The sequence below is a fragment of the Crassostrea angulata genome, chromosome 1 (genome assembly GCF_025612915.1).
Source record: "Crassostrea angulata isolate pt1a10 chromosome 1, ASM2561291v2, whole genome shotgun sequence".
NCBI classification, from domain to species: Eukaryota; Metazoa; Mollusca; class Bivalvia; order Ostreida; family Ostreidae; genus Magallana; species Magallana angulata.
Window position 1 is genome coordinate 57,083,036 of NC_069111.1, and position 23,549 is coordinate 57,106,584.

The following is a 23,549-nucleotide window of genomic DNA, read 5'->3' on the forward strand; positions in this document are numbered from 1 at the left end:
TCAATTGCATATAAGGCAAGCGGGTCCCAAATATGAATTCTAAATTTTGAATTGCGAACTGCGTTCTATAGAACGCAGTTCATTATTCAATTGCATATAAGGCAAGCGGGCCCCAAATATGAATTCTAAATTTTGAATTGCGAACTGCGTTCTATAGAACGCAGTTCACTATTCAATTGCATATAAGGCAAGCGGGCCCCAAGTATGAATTCTAAATTTTGAATTGCGAACTGCGTTCTATAGAACGCAGTTCACTATTCAATCGCACTAAATTTTGAATTGCGAACTGCGTTCTATAGAACGCAGTTCACTATTCAATTGCGAACTGCGAACTGCGTTCTAAAAACCGATTGCCCATAATCTGTTAACCCAATTCCAAAAGTTTCTACCGGATATCGATTGACACAATGAAAATTTTTATTTTGGAAAATTTAATCCAAGAGACGTCGTTCAAAAATGAATCGGTAGGATGATTTTTATAAATGATTCAATAAACTGTTGATCAAATATGATTAAATACAAAGACGGTCGTGCCGTGACATGCATGTCTATATGTTTGTGAACTTTTCGGATAAACCCATAGATGATTTTAAATTTTTTTCGTGTTTTGAATTTTGATTCCGATCATCCGAACTTATTTATGATGATAAATCTGACTACATGTTGGTGGAAAACCCATATCAAGAGGATATATATAGTTGGCTTATTTCTATAAACATGAACACTGACTATCGTTTTTCAACATGAGGACTTTTGTTTTCTCACTAGCTTTGCTATTCCTAACTTTCATGGTTACTGCGCAAGGTATGTTGTATGAAAAAACTGAAAACTTAAATAAAATTTTAATACTCGTTTAATACCATTGCGATACATTTGCAAACATTTTACTTAAACTTTATAGAGTAAACGTTTTAGTAATAGTGCTTGTTCGCTGAAAAGTGTTATATCAACATTTTTTTCTTTAGCCTATTCAGAATGTCCATACGGAAAACCAAGGGTGCATTGTTATGTTAACCCGTGTGAGGATTGGAGGGAACAGTGGAATTGCGCTAACATCCCGAATGCTCGCTGCGTGTAAGTGATTAGAAATAAAACAGAAATTTTGTTGAACACTATGCGCGTTTTTCTATATTTTTTTAAGAAAAACTTCTTATCTTGTAACTAACCCTTTCTCGGGTTTATTTTATATCACATTAAAATTGAGATCAATCATTTGCATGGAAATTATACATCATTGTTTAAATCTTGTTATAACATTTAATTTACTGTTAATTATTCTACACCTTATTCTTTTACTCGATTGCACTCCTTTAAATATTGTACAGATCGTGAAATTGATTTACATGTATATGCGATATCCTATTATTAAACTACAAGATAGATATGAACAATTTTTGTTTACAATTACTGAAGTTTCAGAACAAAAATAAAAAAATTAATTGTTTTGTTTTTCAAATAAGCGAATTTATTAACCACATTTCTAGTTTGACAAATCAGTTTTGCGTAAAAAAAAATATACCGGTTAATTGTCAGTATAGGTCGCACGTGAACTATTTAAAAAGTCGATCGATTTTGAATATTATTTACAGAAATATTTGTGCACACATGACTGATTCCTATTAACATTTAATTTATGTGCTGTAGTTTACAATACTTTAAATTAAGTCTTGATAAATTTGGACGTACCTTATCATAATAAAACGTTTCAGAATAAGATAAAGCTAAAACGATATATGTGTTTTCCAATAATTGTTTTATTTCCTATAAATTTGATAATAGGTAGGAACATTGTCATGTAACTGCAGCTTAAGATCAATAGTTGTCTTTCTTTTCCTTACAGTCCTGACTACTGCGGCGGTTGCTACAGACGCTGGTATGTGGGGCGGTATGATGTGACACGTTATTGTAGGCCTGGTGAAAGCCGCAGATATTAAGAATATCATGTCATAATTGTTCAAAGAATAAATAATTGAACTTTTTTATTGAGTATTCTTATGATGAAACGAGGTAATGAAATATCAATTTAAAAAAGTGCTGATTTTATTGATGCCACGGTAAATTTTTTTAAGAATAATTAAGTGAATTTTTTTGCTGATTACCTGAATAAGTACAAAGGTGAATGATTAAAATCAAATAGAAGATTTTATTTTCATGCATCTATTTTCATATATTAAAAATGTATTGATGTATTTACAAAAGTTTGCCAGACTAAGTAGTGAAGGGAACTATCGATATTGTCGTAGAAGTTTAAAATAATTACATTTACTCCATTAAATTTGAACAAGTTGTTCTCTTTGACAGTACATTGAAAAAGTACTTTTTATACATATCTATAAAATATAAAAGGGAAAAAAAGTCTTTTCTATTCTCTACTTCGACACCCTAACACCCTTTTAAAGGGCTATATGTACCTAAATGCATAACAACGAAATAACAGGAAACAAACGGTAACCGATATCAATTTATCATACAATTTCTGATCTAGTTTTAAAGTTAGTATAAATAAAACAAATATACCATTGGTATTGAATAAATCAAACCGGATCATATCAGCTGGAAGGTTGATGACATGTTTCAAAAATGGCAGAAAACAAACATTAATCAACATCGCTTAATCAGAAAATTCTTAACAAGTGTTAAAAGTACAAGCATATCAATCAAACAATACTATTGACTTTTGGAAAGGTCTTAACTCAATCATTTTCATAGGCAAAACGCGTCCAATTATGCAAGTTAAGCTTGTGATATACATTTATGACAAATGACGGTCTCTTCAAGATAACAAACCGGTATTTCATTTTAAGATGATCGCGCGTCTTACGAGAATATTCATTATCAATCAATTAAATTGTATTAAGTTTCACGTTCAGAATACATTTCATTTGCTGCTTTTTAATATCCATTCACTAGTATGCTGGAACAAAAAAGTCATACAATGAATCAGATGTTTTTATTTTTTGTAATTTGATGTTCTTTACAAAAGACAAAAACAAGATTTTACTTTTCTCCTTTTCATCTATTTTTATTAGTTTCATATTAATGTTTCACTTAAAAAAAACTAGCGACACGTTGAATTTCAGTACAATAGAAATTGAATTAAACATAATATTTACAGTACTAAAAAACTCCCCAATATCATAACAAATAATATGTCTTATTTGACAAAACATTTATCATATACCGATTTATTAGAAAATCTATAATAATCTTTACCTGAAAATAGAACAAAACATGTAGATTACAAGACGTGCCATTGGCAAAAAAAACAAAGAAAAAACTAAAACAAAACACAAAACTCGTAAGACCATAAAATATATACGTGTTTAAATAGTGTAAAAATAAAAAATTGTGTACATACAGATATTCTGAGTGTAGATTTCGTTGTTTTCTCTTAAATTTTTAAGTAAAAGTAAAATAATATCTTATTGATAATTATTTCCCTAATACATTTTTAAACAATAGTGCTTAAAAAATTACAATCTTATAAAGAAAGAACAAGCGACACTTAACACAATTTTTCTCTCGGACAACAAATGAAGACCTTATCAACAATTCTACATAAGAATGTTGTTACGATAATTTAAGCTTTTATCGCAGTGTTTTGCACATAAATATATAAAAAATTTAAGAATTATACTTTTTCCTATTATATGCAAGTCAAAAAAAAAATTAAAACTTTCTGCGCATAAATAAATGTTTGATTACTTATCTTTTCAAAAAGATTTGCATATGATGTGGTCACATGCATTTTACATTATATGCCAAAAATTGCATTACACTGGATGTGTGTTTTATTACGCTTATATGAAGTCAATTTAAACATCTCATCAAAGAATTATTTTCTATTTAAAGCATGCATGTGTTTGAGGGAATGGGGTGAGGGGGGTTAATTTTTTTCATCATATATGTATCATGACAAAAAGATATAAGTTTATCAAAAACATATATATGAAATGTATTATTCTAAAAATGTGTTATTTACTTAGTCATTTCCGCACACTTGGGAAAAAAAAATCAGACATACTAAAGCCATCGATATTCAATAAGCAGCTATTGTTTTGCCTGTTTCGGATTCATTAACATTATCAAAGATCTTTTTTTTATTTTGGTTATTTATGCTCTTAAGAATGCAAAGACATTCAACATTAGATAAAAACTTCACTTAATTCCCTTAAAAAATATACGTTTATTACTTTATCATGCATAGGGCCGATAGAATCATAAGCATAGAACCAATAGAATCATAAGCATAGAACCAATATAGAATCATAAGCATAGAACCAATGGAATCATAAACATAGAACCTATAGAACCATAAGCATTGAACCAACGGAATCATAAGCATAGAACCTATAGAATCATAAGCATAGAACCAATAGAATCATAAGCATAGAACCAATATAGAATCATAAGCATAGAACCAACGGAATCATAAGCATAGAACCTATAGAATCATAAGCATTGAACCAACGGAATCATAAGCAAAGAACCAATAGAATCATAAGCATAGAACATATAGAATTTTAAGCAAAGAATTGATGGATCATTAAGCATAAAACCAATAAAATCATAGGCATAGAACCAATAGAACCATAAACATAGAACCTATATAACCATAAACATAGAACCAATAGAACTCATAAGCATAGAACCAATGGAATCATAAACATAGAACCTATAGAATCATAAGCATAGAACCTATAGAATCATAAGCATAGAACCAATAGAATCATAAGCATAGAACCATTGGAATCATAAGCAAAGAATTGATGGATCTTTAAGCATAGAACCAATAGAATCATAGGCATAGAACCAACGGAATCATAAGCATAGAACCCAAATAACCATACACATAGAACAGATAGAACCATACGCATAAAACCAAAAAAACCCATAAGCATAGAACCAAAGGAATCATAAACATAGAACCTATAGAACCATAAGCATAGAACCAATAGAATCATAAGCAAAGAACCAAAGGAATCATAACCAAAGAACCAATAGAATCATAAGCAAAGAACCTATAGAATCATAAGCATAGAACCAATAGAATCATAAGCAAAGAACCAAAGGAATCATAACCAAAGAACCAATAGAATCATAAGCAAAAAACCAATAGAATCATAAGGATAGAACCTATAGAACCATAAACATAGAACATATAGAATCATAAGCATACAACCTATAGAATCATAACAATAGAAGCGAATTATATTTGATATAGTGCACACCCACAAAATAGACGTTTAAGAACTATATTAAAGCTAAACACCGCTCGTAAATAGGCACTGTCTGCCATATTTCTCTCTTACTACTGTTATCTCTACAACCCCTGTTTAAGCTGGAGACCTCTTAGCAGTTTAAAGTATTTTGCTGTAAAGGTCTCGCCTGTGTGGACGTACATCTTGCCTCGCCGTGTTAATCGGTCGGGATGACATTATTAAGTTTTACGCACTTTTTTCAAGGCATGAGAATACTAACATCAATTTAACTGGTAAAAATATAATTTACAAACAGAATATGCACATAAAATAAGAATAAAATGCATAAATTCCAAAGACCACGAAAGGAATACTACACGTCGGCCACGAGTTTCAGGCTTGCAATAGGGTGTAACGAAATCGAAGGGTTTATATACCAGGTACCTGTGTGACGGTGCCTCTTTACTAGTGGTGTTCAGCTTTAAGACTTTAGGATCAGAATAAAAAAAATGTGTTTCCGGACGAATGTTTGATAAAAAAAAAAGGAGAAATACAAAACAACCCCAAAACTATGAAAGACGTGTGGTCTACGTATTTTTAAACGATTGTGTAACCCACAAAAAGGTTCATCATTTGAAGAGAAAATTATATGACTCAAATCATAAAGATCACTAAGAACGCCGTATGGTAATCCCAACGTACAAATCAAAAGCTGATCTGGCTCCGATTTCACAAAAAAACCTTAAGTTTTTACCTAAGTTTAATCTCAAATCCTGAGAATTTACTCAGCTGAGATTTTTCTCAAATTGCATTTCACAAATCAAACTTAGACATTTCTCAGCTAAGTCGAATTTTCAACAGAGGAAATTTGGATTAAATTAACAAGAGTCATAAAATGTTAATCAGTCATGAAATGTACACTATGTTATGCTAAATATAGATTACTTATCTACATGATCTTATATATCATATAGAAAACAAAAACATGTTAATTTCTTTATGATTATCTTAAAATCATTGGAAAGTATAATCACAACACACTTCTTTCATTTAACACAAACAAATGAATTAGTTCCCTTTGTTTACATTTTTGTCAAGGGAGATAACGTGCGAGTACCCATTATTGCCGAAAAATACACAATTTTTCTCTATTACTCTCTTCATGTAAGCTGTCATGGAAAACTTAATAGGCAAATCTCTGGGACTAACCATTTATTTAATTTGAGGAATAATTTTTATTTTAATTTCATCAAAATCGACTTACTTCTGGCTAAAATTAAACCCTGTCCACGACCTTCGATTTACCGGAAGTTCGAGTACCCATTATTGCCGCTCATATCTTTTCGTTATTTTACAGTAATCGGTAAAATGGTCAAACTTTTAAAAGAATCTATCAATTTAAGATAAAATGTAAGAATATAACATAAAAAATTATATCATAGACGCAATTCAATCATATTATAAGCAACATTCTTTTCAATGTCCCTGCGGCCACATGCACACAAACGGGGGAACATAATTTATGCTTCACATGTCTGGGGACAAATGATTAAAAATTAAAGAAATGCATTGTTTATTTATTAAAAGCTTTTTAAATATAAGTTTTAGTATTTCCAGTAATAATGTGTGTGAAAGTTAATAGCAACGCCTCTGATTTACACCGCAGGTGCGTGTGGATAAATCTTTGATCCGCCTCAGGTTGCAAACAAAATGGCGTCTTACAAGCAAGCAGACGCTTGGCTTTCTTTCTTAAATATTGTGTAGTAGGAATTGTATCTTGCGTATTTTTGTCAAATATCATAAACCGGAGGTTAATATTCTTCGAATTTGGACTTAAACAAAAAATGCCATGTCATCAAAATGGATTACAAGTCAGTAGCATGTGTCATTGCACGGATACAGCTGAGATACGTTTTTCATAGGCTTACCTTTTGTAAGGTGAGTTCCGAACTGTTTGAAGTAGATTTTCTTAATTTCCAACTCTTAAAGTGTCTTAAAAATTCTATTATTTATTTATTTTGGTTTGTAGCTGAAAACTACGAATAGATAGCGGAAATCTTGCTGTTTTAAAACAATCGGCAATAATGGGTACTCGGCAATTATGCCCTATTCGCACGTTAACTCCGGCAAAATTAATATTATTTAATGAAAAAAATAGTGATCAAACGTGCATAAAATATTGCATATATGCTGATTATTGAGTGGAATAGATCTAAGAAATGAACATTACAGATGATATAATACTGTATTAATGATGTAAATGACATATTCGTATTTGAGATTTGACTTAAGTCTGCTATGGTGGTAACTTAAGTTTTTTTCTCAAATTGAGTAAAATACAAAACTAAAATTTTTTTGTGAAATGCAGATTTGAGTTTTCTCTTTGAGAAAAAACTTAGATATTTAAGAAAAAACTCAGACTTAAGTCTGAGATTTGTTCTAAGTTGTTTTTTTTTTTGTGAAATCGGAGCCTGAACAGATAAATAGAGTAAAGTACGTTGTGTCGTAAACAAATTCAAGGAAAATCCACAGGAATAAACTAGCTGCCTATGAAGTCTTTAAATCTGCAAATGTTATACAAATGCTAAATATATGGTGTCGTGCAGTCATCTTCCCAATCTAAAACGACATATCCTCGGACCTTAGAATTCACTTAATTATAGAGGAATATGTCTGCACGTGTAGTGGCTATAAGGTTTACAGTTCCGTCCTTAACAATAGACTCACTGCGTTCTTAGATGACAACGAGCTTTTAGAAGATAACAAAACGGATTTCGAATGCATAGATCGTGTCTGAGTTACATTTTTTCTTGAACAGTATCATTCAGAACAAAATCTCAACTGGTATCGCATTTATTGCCTACATAAAGCGTTTGACCCTTTATATAGAGAATTGTCTTCTAACCAATGGGATTGACGGAAATCTTTACAACAATACTATATCGCTTTATTCAAAGGATGTTCTGACAAATATCTAAAAGTGATATTTGATTTGTGAGGGACAACTGCTGAGCTTGCCAGCGAATATTTAAGCTTACCACTAGAGCTTACAAGTTTAAATTTGTTTATATTATATGTTTATTAAGTATTAATGGATAAGGAATAATTTTTACGATTGAGCAGTTTGTTCCAGGGTTCACCTTGGTTTCTGTATTCTCTTTACTATCAAACAGCTGTGACAATTACCGCCAATAAATTTTCTACGCAATGACAGCCGTACATGTAAAGTACTAAAAACGTTATTCGAATGCGTCTCAAGAGATAACATGATTATACCCTATAATATGCTGTTTATTCTATCCCCATTCTGGCGATTACGGCATGCCTTTTCCTGGCTCCATATTAGGCATCTGGCAAATTTTACTAATTGTGCATGCATTGTGCCTTGTACTGTTTTATTTTCTACGCAATGACAGCCGTACATGTAAAGTACTAAAAACGTTATTCGAATGCGTCTCCCTTGAGAGTAAAATCTTTATACTGTTACATACATAATAATTTAAATCACGCTTTTCTTTGTCAATGCGTAAGAATATTTAACCAGATAGCCATGCTATGACCTTGATAGTTATGTGGGAGACTCAGAGACTCGGGACACCTGCATCCCATACTCCTTGATTGGCAGTTCTGACAGGTTTGTTTCTTTATTTAGAAATTAAATATAACTCATGAATTTTAACAGTAAATGTTCAGTCATAATCATCATGAATGGGCCAAAGTAGTCGGAACTGTCCGGTAAATGTTACATAGTCCTCTGTAAGATGATATTATGGCAGATCTTTAATTTTGGCTGTTTTCAATTAATGTTATGACTTTGACAAACCTATGCGTTCACGCTTTTTAATAAATTGCTTGTGAATATAAAAGTGGTTCCTAAGTTTGCACTGCAAAGTGATTAAGAAGACGGACTTCTTACAATATTAATCGGAAATACAATTCGCCTAATAAAAATAAAGTTTATTTATCCCTTCCTGTTTCGGAAATAAACGAAAGAGTGAGACGTATCTTATTTATCGTGTTTATTGTACATGTATGTACCTTAATGCTTTTGAATTACATTAACAGCCAATGATAAAACGTGCCGATCATGCATTCTTTTAAAAGGAATACTTGTTTTCTTTACGACTATAACACACATTAATACTCAGACGCACACACCAACACGACTGCATATTCGGATTTGCAAGTTTACATTTCTGGATTTTTTATCACAATTATCGTATATAGGTTAAACTTTTTCTACAACTCTATGGTAGCATTGCGTTAGAACATACCTGTCTGCCCAGAGGTAAAAACCAGATAGCATCCAAAGACAAGCAATAAGGCATATAATGTCATCGCCATGTTATTAATGAAATGGCTTTCGATTTTTTTTTCATATTTATAGTGTTTTTGATCTATTAAATGTAATTTATTTTTCTTGGTCTGATAACCATAATATCTAACAACGCATTAAAATTGTCTAATTTGATTGATAGTATGAATCAGGAATTTCTAAGAAATATTTATAAAGGACAAAATATTGTTTACAGAGATGTATATAGAAAATTAAGAAAAACTGTACGTGAGAAGTTTATAAATTTATTGGCGGTAATTGTCACAGCTGTTTGATAGTAAAGAGAATACAGAAACCAAGGTGAACCCTGGAACAAACTGCTCAATCGTAAAAATTATTCCTTATCCATTAATACTTAATAAACATATAATATAAACAAAGCCAGATGCCTAATATGGAGCCAGGAAAAGGCATGCCGTAATCGCCAGAATGGGGATAGAATAAACAGCATATTATAGGGTATAATCATGTTATCTCTTGATAACAGCAATTTTTAAAATGTGATGAAGTATTATTTTTCAAAAAAAATAAATTTTGAGCTTGCTGTACACTTTAACCGTATTAAGCCAGATAGCAACACCCCCATTTTTTAAAATAAAAAATTCCAGTATTCGAGTATATGACGTGCCAAAAGCTACACGATCTTCGCCCGACTACCGTCATAATGGAGTACGAGGTTAAAGGGACTCTCTAAACGGAACACATTTATCACTTTCTCGACAAATTGTAAATGGTTTACTTTCCAGTCGGTTTTTACAAGTATTTGCAACACTAGGAAGGACACATTTATATATCATTATACTTTTATGGTAAATACTGAAATCTGATTGGTTTATTCGCATTTGATAATCCGTTCTATTACTCTCAGCGTACGAAACACATTTGGCATTGGGTAACACAACGAATTATTACATGTGCCTAAATTATGCGCGTACGGTTCACCGTAGAATTCACGTCATTTCTATATAAAAGCAGTAATAATTTCTCTAAAATTAAGACATTCAGTATATATATTTAATGGTGCCTATTTAGGAGGGTAAAAGTTGAAATTGACACCCCTCGAAAACCATTGTCAACCTTCGCTTTGCGTCGGTTGACAATGGTTTTCTCAGGTAGTCAATTTCAATAGTTACCCTCCCAAATAGGCACCATTTATACATGTATAGTGGGACCTTAGAAGGGAAACACCTTAATTGAGCAATTTCTATCAACAAACCTGTCCATGAGAATCTTCGCGAGCCCTGCATGTGTGTCGTACAGCTCCCGTTTCTTCGTCATTCAGCGAACAAATTGGTCTCCAAAATAAATTTACGAGTTGCCCCGGTCGGAGCCTCTATTAATTATTTTTAAAACCTTTTTTTGGCTAACTCAGTGAAGAAAGCAGGCCTTCCCTGTATCGTGCTTGCCTTTCTGTTTTGTTTACAGTAAATACGCATCGTAATAGTATAGAAGCCGGAGCGTCGTAACACGTTCCAATGTATTTATTTATGGCCCGCAGATAATTATATATTTTGGCAAAGTAATTGAATTGAAATAGTAGAGAAGTTTCTAATTTTATGAAAGTTTATACAGTTATAAGCTGTACAAAAATACTGAACCCGATCGAAAAATCTTTCAAGCGTTAAAGGCAGGGTTTTAAAAATATTTTGATCGTCTTATTTCTAGAAAATAGTACAATAGTACTTATATATTTAAGTTTACTAAAACAGTAATACCTGAATTTTATGATCACCATACTCCATTTCGTCGACTACAGCATGTCTATCCCGCAGCAAGCAGTTGTCTTTAAAGGGCAATCGGTTTTTAGAACGCAGTTCGCAGTTCGCAGTTCGCAATTGAATAGTGAACTGCGTTCTATAGAACGCAGTTCGCAATTCAAAATTTAGTGCGATTGAATAGTGAACTGCGTTCTATAGAACGCAGTTCGCAATTCAAAATTTAGAATTCATATTTGGGGCCCGCTTGCCTTATATGCAATTGAATAGTGAACTGCGTTCTATAGAACGCAGTTCGCAATTCAAAATTGAGAATTCATACTTGGGGCCCGCTTGCCTTATATGCAATTGAATAGTGAACTGCGTTCTATAGAACGCAGTTCGCAATTCAAAATTGAGAATTCATACTTGGGGCCCGCTTGCCTTACATGCAATTGAATAGTGAACTGCGTTCTATAGAACGCAGTTCGCAATTCAAAATTTAGAATTCATATTTGGGGCCCGCTTGCCTTACATGCAATTGAATAGTGAACTGCGTTCTATAGAACGCAGTTCGCAATTTAAAATTTAGAATTCATATTTGGGACCCGCTTGCCTTACATGCAATTGAATAGTGAACTGCGTTCTATAGAACGCAGTTCGCAATTTAAAATTTAGAATTCATATTTGGGACCCGCTTGCCTTACATGCAATTGAATAGTGAACTGCGTTCTATAGAACGCAGTTCGCAATTCAAAATTTAGAATTCATATTTGGAGCCCGCTTGCCTTATATGCAATTGAATATAGAACTGCGTTCTATCTAGAACAATTCAAAATTTAGAATTCATATTTGGGGCCCGCTTGCCTTATATGCAATTGAATAGTGAACTGCGTTCTATAGAACGCAGTTCGCAATTCAAAATTGAGAATTCATACTTGGGGCCCGCTTGCCTTATATGCAATTGAATAGTGAACTGCGTTCTATAGAACGCAGTTCGCAATTCAAAATTGAGAATTCATACTTGGGGCCCGCTTGCCTTACATGCAATTGAATAGTGAACTGCGTTCTATAGAACGCAGTTCGCAATTCAAAACTTAGAATTCATATTTGGGGCCCGCTTGCCTTACATGCAATTGAATAGTGAACTGCGTTCTATAGAACGCAGTTCGCAATTTAAAATTTAGAATTCATATTTGGGACCCGCTTGCCTTACATGCAATTGAATAGTGAACTGCGTTCTATAGAACGCAGTTCGCAATTTAAAATTTAGAATTCATATTTGGGACCCGCTTGCCTTACATGCAATTGAATAGTGAACTGCGTTCTATAGAACGCAGTTCGCAATTCAAAATTTAGAATTCATATTTGGAGCCCGCTTGCCTTATATGCAATTGAATAGTGAACTGCGTTCTATCTAGAACAATTCAAAATTTAGAATTCATATTTGGGGCCCGCTTGCCTTATATGCAATTGAATAGTGAACTGCGTTCTATAGAACGCAGTTCGCAATTCAAAATTGAGAATTCATACTTGGGGCCCGCTTGCCTTATATGCAATTGAATAGTGAACTGCGTTCTTTAGAACGCAGTTCGCAATTCAAAATTTTGAATTCATATTTGGGGCCCGCTTGCCTTACATGCAATTGAATAGTGAACTGCGTTCTATAGGACGCAGTTCGCAATTCAAAATTTAGAATTCATACTTGGGGCCCGCTTGCCTTACATGCAATTGAATAGTGAACTGCGTTCTATAGAACGCAGTTCGCAATTCAAAATTTAGAATTCATATTTGGGGCCCGCTTGCCTTACATGCAATTGAATAGTGAACTGCGTTCTATAGAACGCAGTTCGCAATTCAAAATTTAGAATTCATATTTGGAGCCCGCTTGCCTTATATGCAATTGAATAGTGAACTGCGTTCTATCTAGAACAATTCAAAATTTAGAATTCATATTTGGGGCCCGCTTGCCTTATATGCAATTGAATAGTGAACTGCGTTCTATAGAACGCAGTTCGCAAATCAAAATTTAGAATTCATATTCGGGACCTGAATTTTTCAGGGGCATTTACTAGTGGTATTTCACTACCACTGTGAAAATATGGTGATGCAGTTATCTATAGTTTCTGAGAATCGGGCTTATATGCAATTGAATACTGTAGTTTCATTGATATTCAAGGGCTTCGATTTTCGTGGATAAAGTGAAAATCACAATATCAAGTATATGTAAATTAGTGGCCAATGAACCTATCAATACAAAATGTTAATTAAAATTGCACTTCAATGAATATTTAATTTCGTGGATCAACTAAACAATGATCCACGAAATTCATATCCTTACCTAGTGACACACTAATAACTATATTTTTATTCATATGCACTGATAATAAATGAAAATAATATATATATTTCAAAGTACATTTTATTTATTTTTTATCCATGCTTGCGTGCATGCATATTTCAGCATGCGCAGTCTAATATTTCCGGACACGACTTCCTACTAGACTGTGAAACTTGCAAAGTTGCGTTAGCGCGACGGTGTGTTAAGCAAAGTTGAGTTAGCGCGACGGCGTGTTGCGCAAAGTTGTGTTAGCGCGACGGCGTGTTGTGCAAAGTTGCGTTAGCGCGACGGTGTGTTGTGTACATGTGTTAGCGCAATGTCTCGTTTATCTGAACGCGATGTCGCGCTAATGCAAATGGCCCTATCCGGACACCATACAGATCTCAAAAACTATAGATTACTGCATCACCAAATTTCACAGTGGTAGTGAAATACCACTAGTAGATGCCCCTGAAAATTTCGGGCCCCAAAAATGAATTGCGAACTGCGTTCTAGAACGCAGTTCACTATTCAATTGCATATAAGGCAAGCGGGCCCCAAATATAAATTCTAAATTTTGAATCGCGAACTGCATTCTAGATAGAACGCAGTTCACTATTCAATTACATATAAGGCAATCGGGCCCCAAATATGAATTCTAGATTTTGAATTGCGAACTGCGTTCTAGATAGAACGCAGTTCACTCTCCAATTGCATATAAGGCAAGCGGGCCCCAAGTATGAATTCTAAATTTTGCATTGCGAACTGCGTTCTAGATAGAACGCAGTTCAATATTCAATTGCATATAAGGCAAGCGGGCCCCAAATATGAATTCTAAATTTTGAATTGCGAACTGCGTTCTAGATAGAACGCAGTTCACTATTCAACAATTTGAATTGCGAACTGCGTTCTAGAGAGAACGCAGTTCACTATTCAATTGCATATAAGGCAAGCGGGCCCCAAGTATGAATTCTAAATTTTGAATTGCGAACTGCGTTCTATAGAACGCAGTTCACTATTCAATTGCATATAAGGCAAGCGGGCCCCAAGTATCAATTCTAAATTTTGAATTGCGAACTGCGTTCTAACGCAGTTCACTATTCAATTGCATATAAGGCAAGCGGGCCCCAAGTATGAATTCTAAATTTTGAATTGCGAACTGCGTTCTATAGAACGCAGTTCACTATTCAATTGCATATAAGGCAAGCGGGCCCCAAGTATGAGTTCTAAATTTTGAATTGCGAACTGCGTTCTATAGAACGCAGTTCACTATTCAATTGCATATAAGGCAAGCGGGCCCCAAGTATGAGTTCTAAATTTTGAATTGCGAACTGCGTTCTAAAGAACGCAGTTCACTATTCAATTGCATATAAGGCAAGCGGGCCCCAAGTATGAGTTCTAAATTTTGAATTGCGAACTGCGTTCTATAGAACGCAGTTCACTATTCAATTGCATATAAGGCAAGCGGGCCCCAAGTATGAATTCTCAATTTTGAATTGCGAACTGCGTTCTATAGAACGCAGTTCACTATTCAATTGCATATAAGGCAAGCGGGCCCCAAGTATGAATTCTCAATTTTGAATTGCGAACTGCGTTCTATAGAACGCAGTTCACTATTCAATTGCATATAAGGCAAGCGGGCCCCAAGTATGAATTCTAAATTTTGAATTGCGAACTGCGTTCTATAGAACGCAGTTCACTATTCAATTGCATATAAGGCAAGCGGGCCCCAAGTATCAATTCTAAATTTTGAATTGCGAACTGCGTTCTATAGAACGCAGTTCACTATTCAATTGCATATAAGGCAAGCGGGCCCCAAGTATGAATTCTAAATTTTGAATTGCGAACTGCGTTCTATAGAACGCAGTTCACTATTCAATCGCACTAAATTTTGAATTGCGAACTGCGTTCTATAGAACGCAGTTCACTATTCAATTGCGAACTGCGAACTGCGAACTGCGTTCTAAAAACCGATTGCCTCTTTAAAGGTCATGTAAAATTCGAAAAACTTGTAGACGTTACAATGTCAATTTATATCATGTCAAATGTGCTATATCCGAGCATGAAGAAACAAATTAAGGAACTACGGATTAAAAAAGTGCAAAGTTAAAGGTTATATTAATTAACAAAAACAAATAAGCTGCAAAATGTGCGCCCTGCGAAAAAAAACTGAATCAAATCCAAATGTGTTTATGCCCGAGTTTTATATTGTACACAATCAGAATACCACTTATTCATACTCAGACTCACACACCAACACGATTGCATATCCAGATGTTCAAGTTTACATGTCTGCATTTTTTAAAAGGACTACCCTCCATGATATACAGGAAGGGTAGATTCATAATACAATGAGGCTTTAACAGAAACACGTACTTGCTTGATGATTTAAAGGGGCATGGTCACGATTTTGGTCAAAAATTATTTTTTTAATTTTAATGTTAACAATGCTTCAGTAAGGCATTTTTAATAGGCATCAAAAATTTGAGTGTCATTTGAAGAGTTATAGGCGAGTTACAGAGCTTATAATTCTTCGCTATGTAAACAAAGACTTTTTTACATTTTGAGTGTTGAAGTGAAAATTCCAGTTTTAGACCTAAAATGAATGTGTTAATCGTTAGGAACTGTTTTTTTTATGCTTCATATAAATAATAAGATAGACAAACCTGTTTAAAAAAGATTTTTTACTGGTATATTGAACCTATGTAAACAAAAACAGGGCACGAGCCTTGTTTACATGACGAATAATTGTAAGCCCTGTATCTTGCTTAAAACTCAACGACTGGCACCCAAATTAGATTTGATCCTTAGAAATGCAATTCTAAAGCATTGAAAATAATAAAAACAGAAAAATAAAATTTGACCAAAATCGTGACCATGCCCCTTTAAATATAAATCAATTTGGGTTAATGAAATCGCGGCTCCATTTGGTTTTTTCAGTGTGTCCTGATGGTTCAAACCCGGTGAACTGTTTTATCAATCCTTGTCAGGAACCTAATACTGGTTGTTACAATATACCTGGAGCCACCTGCCGGTAAGATAAGGAATATTTACAATACGATAAACCATTAAAGCTTGGAGCGTCTACACCCTTCAACAAAATTGAAGTGTTATTTACAATATGGTCTTTCCTTTTATTACCCTCTACTTAATTTTTTTTTACAAAATGAGTGGGTTTTTTCATTTTCAATATAAATTTTTCATTATATATAATAAATATATATTTATAAATTTCTTCATTTCATTATTGTATAAAATAGAAATGAACTATCAATTTCTAAAGGAAAAAAATCAAAGTTTAAAATAACTTTTGTCATTTATATAAAGAATATCTGTGATACTAAAAAAAATAAATGATTACATACAATGTAAAACTTTAGATTCATCCACCATATACCTGTTAATTGAACGTATTTTACATAACGAATGAATTTACGAAGGACTAGCCTACTAACGAACAAATGTTGTTTGTGTCGTTACAGGGCATACTACTGTGGCGGGTGTTTCCGGCGCTGGTATTTAGGGTTCTTAGAAGTGACCAGCTTCTGTTATCCAGGCTGAACTGACCATCTTTCTTTGTGCTGAATATAAGAATAATAAAAATTATGAGCCTATTCAGTTAGTTTATGTTTGAATTTCCATAATGCTGTAGAGAGATTTCAACATGAGTTGTTGCTTATGATATAGAGAATTTTAAAAATTTTCTCTGGTGGAAATATGGATTTAATAAGGAATTTTTACTTTCAACAAAAATATAGAATGCAAAAAAATCGCTCACAGTTTTACTTATACATGAATTTACGCATTAGTTAAAATAATATATCAAAATTTTTGAATGGCCTTGTAATGTTATGTGTACTAAAATAAAAAGGTCAGACATTTCAGACTTTTCACTGCATAGTTAACACAGGTTCCTGTTGTAATGGATAAGCCATGGATATATTCCAGACAGGATTATGGGGTTTATTCTACTTTGGTCGTGTTTTACATTAATGTTTTAAGAGAAAAAAAAATACAAGCTAACAAGAAAAAACGATATGCACGATGTTTTCTTCTCATTTTCTGCAAATTATTTATAGTATCTAACATTCTTGAAAAAAAATATGCAATGTTCGATTCTAATTTGGTTATATATCATGGAACTTTTACAAAAGTATGGCACAAAAACTAATTAAAGCATCACCTCAAAAACAAAACACATATGCTACAACTGCAACGTTAATATTTTCATTTAGGTTTCTCTTTCTTATCAGTCTTTAAAGACATGCATTGTTTAAAACTGTAAAAGAAGATTTATTAGATAGAAATATCTTTTGTGAAGATTGTATTTGATGACAAGGTCGTTGCATCGACCACAGAACTTACGAAAAGAAGACTTCAAACGAGACACTGTTGATAGTCCTGTTTTATCAACTTGTTTGTCAGTAGCTTGCCTCGCTTTAGAAACTGTTCATATGAAGAGCATGCCCTTGTGTATCGAATTAACTGAGGGACAAAAACACCATATGCAGATGATGAAGGTATATAACTACATAAGAAAGGAAAGTTGACCATGGAAAAATTGAAGTAATTGCGTTTATCATGAAGTTTTGTTTTTAGGTTACCATCAATGTCCATTTCCAGTAGAATATCCAAATAAGAAACAAATGACGCAGACTCTGTGGTATCTTTTATTTCAAGTTCACTGGGATATATCGAGTCGACGTAAGTATGGAAATAACAATTGTTAAAGTGGAATAACACACCTGGAAAAAGTCACTCAAATTAAATGTAAATTATTTGATTATGAAAGATATAATGATAAATAAACTATACATATGTCAAAAAAACGAAAATTTGCATATTGGGGATAAAAATTGAAAATTAAAAAATCAATTCAGTAAGTAACAACAAAAGCCCCTGCAGGATTCGAACTTGGTATGTACGGATCACAAGCCCGACACTTTAACCATTCGGCTATGCGGAAAGCTATATGTTGCCGTCGATAAAATCCTCTTAATAAAACAGAATGTCGTTTCGATCAGAGGTCAGCCATTTTATGACGATGCGTTATTCCACCTTAATTGATAATACGTCGTCGATATACCTGAATGCTGAGTTGAAGGTCACAGCAAGTGATTTTTTTTCACGAACAGGTTTTTGAATAAATTCTGCTTCATAAGAATAAAAAAGGGCTTCTAACAATTTGGAACAATTGGTACCCATGGAAATTTCAACAGATTGTTGCATTTGATTTCCCAAAACTACATAGATAGTGTGTATTAGAAACTCAAGTATCTTTTTAATGTCAACTTCAGAGTACTTGTGAGTGCAATCAGAATGGTTTTTAACAAAATAATTTTTAAGATTTCCAATGACAAGTTAAGCATTTTTACAACTTACATTCTATCAAAGAAACAAGTGTCGATGATACCAAAAAGCCTCGATTTTAAATTGTCATAGGAAATGATTGTATAAAGTGCTGAAAAATAGTACGTTTTGATGTTATTGATTTTAGTAAGATTTTGAGACTTCAAAGTTTCTAATAAATCTTTAGAGTTTTTAGTATCCACGTCTGATTCAAATTGCTTCTAGAGTATATTGTTGTATAGTACTCATGAAGTTTTTTCTTCACTACTGTAAGAATTTTAGTAAGGAGCAAAGAGAGAGGTTTGGTAGAACATTTACTGGAGCCTGCTATATATCTGTGTTTGTAAGGACTTTGTGAAACATTGGAATCCAGTACAAATAAGATAAATCAAATTCATTTTGTTTGTTGGGGATATTAAAGATATCAAAAACCGATTTATGATTTTGAAGTATTTCCTGCTCGGAAAGACTGCTAAACATTAGGCGCACGGCGGGTGTGACCGGTCAGCAGAAGATGCTTACTCCTTTTAGTCACCTTATCCTATCCCCGTCTTTTTGGAGGTACTTGTTGTCCTGCTTGAATTTGTATTTCGTGTTATGGATTTTTGAGATGGTTGAACGTTTGTTATTGTCATTTTTCATGGGTGTAAGTAGGATTATAATGTGTAGAATTGAAACCTAGATCTTTGAAAATGCACTTAATATATTGTTAACAATGAATGATTTATGAAACAAGTACATGTAAATGTTAAGTTTATGTAGCCAGTGTCGGTAGAATAAACATTTAAATTTTATGTAAACATTAAAAGTATTTTTAATGTCACTTGAGTAGGACCATATCTTAATTATTTAGTTGTATTTGCTGCTTAAAATAGTATAAAAATGAATTCGATAATAAATGTGTGTGCTATAAAAAAATTAGTATTATTTTGCTTATACGGAATTGTGCAAATAATCGTTACCAAGTTGTTTTAAAAGATAATTTATCAATTTTTTTTCTAATTTACCACTATGTACAATATCCTCAAAAAGTATGTCTCTGAATATTTATCTCAAATTATTCCTTATACTAGGAGTAATGATTCTGCATATAGAACTTTATATGTGTGTATTTTTGTGTGTTTTTTCAGTAATTTGTATGTCATTCTCCAATGACATAATTATTTAAAATTCATAAATATATGGGAACAGAAATTATCAAACAATATCACACATACAAAAATGGTAGTTGAATGGATGCAGAGGCGGTAATGTAAAGTTTAAAGCAGAAAAGTTATGTAATTAAATTATCCCCACCTTTAGATCTGTAGTACTTAATTACCTGCAATAACACCCCTGTATTTTCATAAAAATACTGGTAAATCTCAAGTGAAAGACGTGCTATAATTGTTATCTCAACACAGTTAATACCTCTTGATCTGAACCTTTATAATAAGGCCATGGTTTCAATGACTTAATAAAAACCCAACGAAAACGAAAAAAAAAATATAATACTAGCGGCGCATATACAAATGCAAACACCGTTTCAATGTTTTTTATAACTTATTTCAATTCTTATTTAGATTAAATTAATTTCAGAGCAAAAATAACACGAGTTAAATATCTTAATACAGTGAGATGTTTCGCTCCGAGGACGTGCGAAACATAGGTGCGAACCATCCCGGATTCGCTCTTTTGGTGTGTCTTTATGCCAATTGTGGTGTAGTAACGACTGAAAATATCTCTCTCTCTCTCTCTCTCTCTCTCTCTCTCTCTCTCTCTCATGATTTTAATGTCGGCAAAGCGTCAGAGAGCGACCTAAGTTTCTAAGCGGCTATAAACAAAATTATGCCTGTATAGTAGAAAAAAGTTCAACAGTTGCTGCCATGAATTTTGAAGTACATTGTATTTCCTGCTCAACTCTCTCCAAATTAAAAAGAGAAAACAATAATATACGTGAAAATAGTGCAACATTGTGCTTTATACTTCTTACTGATTGAAATATGAAGAAAAACTTAAATTTTCATGATTTGGGGAAATAATGGGAAATGACCCATTAACTTGACGTCATAGAAGCACTATGAGTGATCGGTGTTGTAAAATTCATAGATATCAGGAGCTAACATATTCAGTTCTATGTTTTATTTTCTCGATATCATAGAGTATTTTGTCTTCAACTTTGAAAAAAAAAAACCCTGGGAAATAAGACCTTATCGAATATGGTTCATTGAATTAAAAATTGCTCTGCTATTTTTAGTGCAGGTTTAAAAAACATTCATGTTTACGGACGAATGAATGTGGAAATATAAAATAACCTAAGTAGCTAAAGGTACTTCACATTTTCAATATTCATTTTTACCTTTACTTATCATTACATTCGCCAATCTGTTAAACTCAAACAACTCTGTGATCAGTCTTCATTTCAAGTTTTGCAGCAGTTTATCGGGTTAATTTCAATATGGAAAACACATTCTTCGTCTGTTTATAAAAAAACTTGATTTATCCATGACAATGTGGATTAATCTGTTGAACGTTTTAAAGGAAATTCCAAGTGTCTATATATATATATATATATATATATATATATATATATATATATATATATATATATATATATATATATTAATCGAATACTTTTACACACAAGTTTATCAAAACTTTTCAACATGAAAGTACTCGTCTTAACATTGTCTTTAGCCGTTTTTGCGATCATGGTAGACGGTTTGCTTCGGTCTGGTATGTTACATTTTTTGTTACCTATTTAAATGGTGAATGCATTTGTAGGTAGTCCGTTTTTACATTGAAAATGAGAATTATCTTTTGATTAATTGTTGTGTGTGCAATTCATAACTTTTCTTTTATATGTAGACAATGCAAATAATGATTTTTCACTGTACATGCACGTTTAATTTCTTGGGAGATTAAGGGAACAAAAACAAACTGTTTTTTTTTTTCAAAGGAACATTCTGCTAATAAGTTTTAAAGCAAGATTACACCGCTTTCACTCAAATTTATTTTCATTTCCTTTTAATATTAGTATGTATTACTTCAGCTGATAATTCTAAAAATGTTAACAGAATGTCCAAAGGATCGTCCAAGAGTTTTTTGTAAAAGAAACCCATGCCGTGAACGTTATGCTGGTTGCAAAAATATAAGAGGGGCTTATTGCAGGTAAGGAATATAAAACAGTCTGTTTAAACAATTTCCGTCAATATATGTAGGTATGAGCAACTAGGTAAGATGAAGGTAACGTACATTTGTAATGATAATAAAACATCTATAGGCTGGATGCAATAATTTGCCAAAACCATGTTTTACGAATGACTATATGCTCCAATATTCCGCTGAAATATAAAACGTTAACCATCACGTGTGGTTTTTTTAGTTTGTAGATGCCCGTACCAATATATGAATTATTAATACAGTTAGTTTGCTTCTACCATAATTGTCCGTCCTTTTTAACATAAAACTTATAATAATATTGTCAATAGATGCTACAATATCTGTTACAATATCAAACAAATATCTACAATTACGAAACACCAGTGCGTAAGACAAGCGTAGTTACTGTGTAGGTTCATTGTCGTTTTAGTCCTAACAACTGTAGGTGATGCTACAGACGATGGCATGTCCATGAGAGAAGTAACTAGTCTTTGTGTTCCAGGATGATTAATGAATAACTAGATCACTTACGTACAAATGTTGTTTGTGTCGTTACAGGCCATACTACTGTGGTGGGTGTTTCAGGCGCTGGTATATACGGATCTTTGAAGTGACCGGCTTATGTTATCCACGCTGAGCTGATCATCTTTCTTTGTGGGGAAATAGAATAATAAAAATTGTGAGCTTATTCAGTTTGTTTACATTTGTAATGTCACGATGCAGGAGAGAGATTTCAGTTGTAGCTTATGATATGCAGAGAATTAAAAACTTGTATTAGATGCATATGTGCATTTATTAGGAAATGTTGCTTTCCACATGAATAAAGAATGCAACAAATCATTTACAATTCCACTAAGTAATGAAATTACAAAAATGTTAAAATAGTACATCAAAGTTTTAAATGCCTTTGCGCTTTTAGGTGTGTACTAAAGTAAAATTGTTATATACCACACCCTTTAATTTTCACTGTTTGATAAAGACATGCTCCTTTTGTACGTGGATACGCCATGGATATTTTCAAGACAGGATTGAGGGATTTATTTGATCTCAGTCATGTTTTGAAGCAAAGGTTTATAGAAAATACCTTAGATCACAGGTTAATAGGGAGATATGATATGTACGTTATCCTCTTTCCCAGCTGTTGTAAAATAATTTCAAGCAGGTAATGCTCTTAAAATAAGTAAGGAATGATTTTTAGTAATCTAATTGTATATTATAAACGTTTTGATAAGTGTTGCAATATCTAGAGCTTCACTACCTTAACCAAACATATATGTTACAGCTGTAAGGTAAATTTATTTAATCAATCTCTTTTCATTCTTACCAATTATTACAGATATGCAATGTTAAAATTGGTTAAGAAGATGTATTAGATGGAAGCACAATTTAAGGTTTTTGGTTATATAAAAAACGACTTGTTTTTATTTTCATGTTGCTCACTGATTCCAATATCTATAATATGAGACATCTTGAGGCGGTAAAAAAAAAAAAACCTTCCAAGACGCAGT

The 23,549-nt window shown here is 32.8% G+C and overlaps 3 long non-coding RNA genes across 3 annotated transcripts; all 3 read left to right on the forward strand.

Moving 5' to 3' along the window:
- Window positions 1-632: 632 nt before the first annotated feature.
- On the forward strand, window positions 633-1,975 carry LOC128169591 (uncharacterized). Its single transcript, XR_008241559.1, has 3 exons — window positions 633-804; window positions 966-1,074; window positions 1,841-1,975. It is a non-coding gene; the product is annotated as an uncharacterized LOC128169591 (long non-coding RNA).
- Window positions 1,976-16,488: 14,513 nt separating this feature from the next.
- LOC128177671 (uncharacterized) lies at window positions 16,489-17,165 on the forward strand. Its single transcript, XR_008242861.1, has 2 exons — window positions 16,489-16,585; window positions 17,034-17,165. It is a non-coding gene; the product is annotated as an uncharacterized LOC128177671 (long non-coding RNA).
- Window positions 17,166-21,512: 4,347 nt separating this feature from the next.
- On the forward strand, window positions 21,513-22,730 carry LOC128177472 (uncharacterized). The gene is made up of 3 exons (XR_008242836.1): window positions 21,513-21,615; window positions 21,957-22,050; window positions 22,600-22,730. It is a non-coding gene; the product is annotated as an uncharacterized LOC128177472 (long non-coding RNA).
- Window positions 22,731-23,549: the final 819 nt, after the last annotated feature.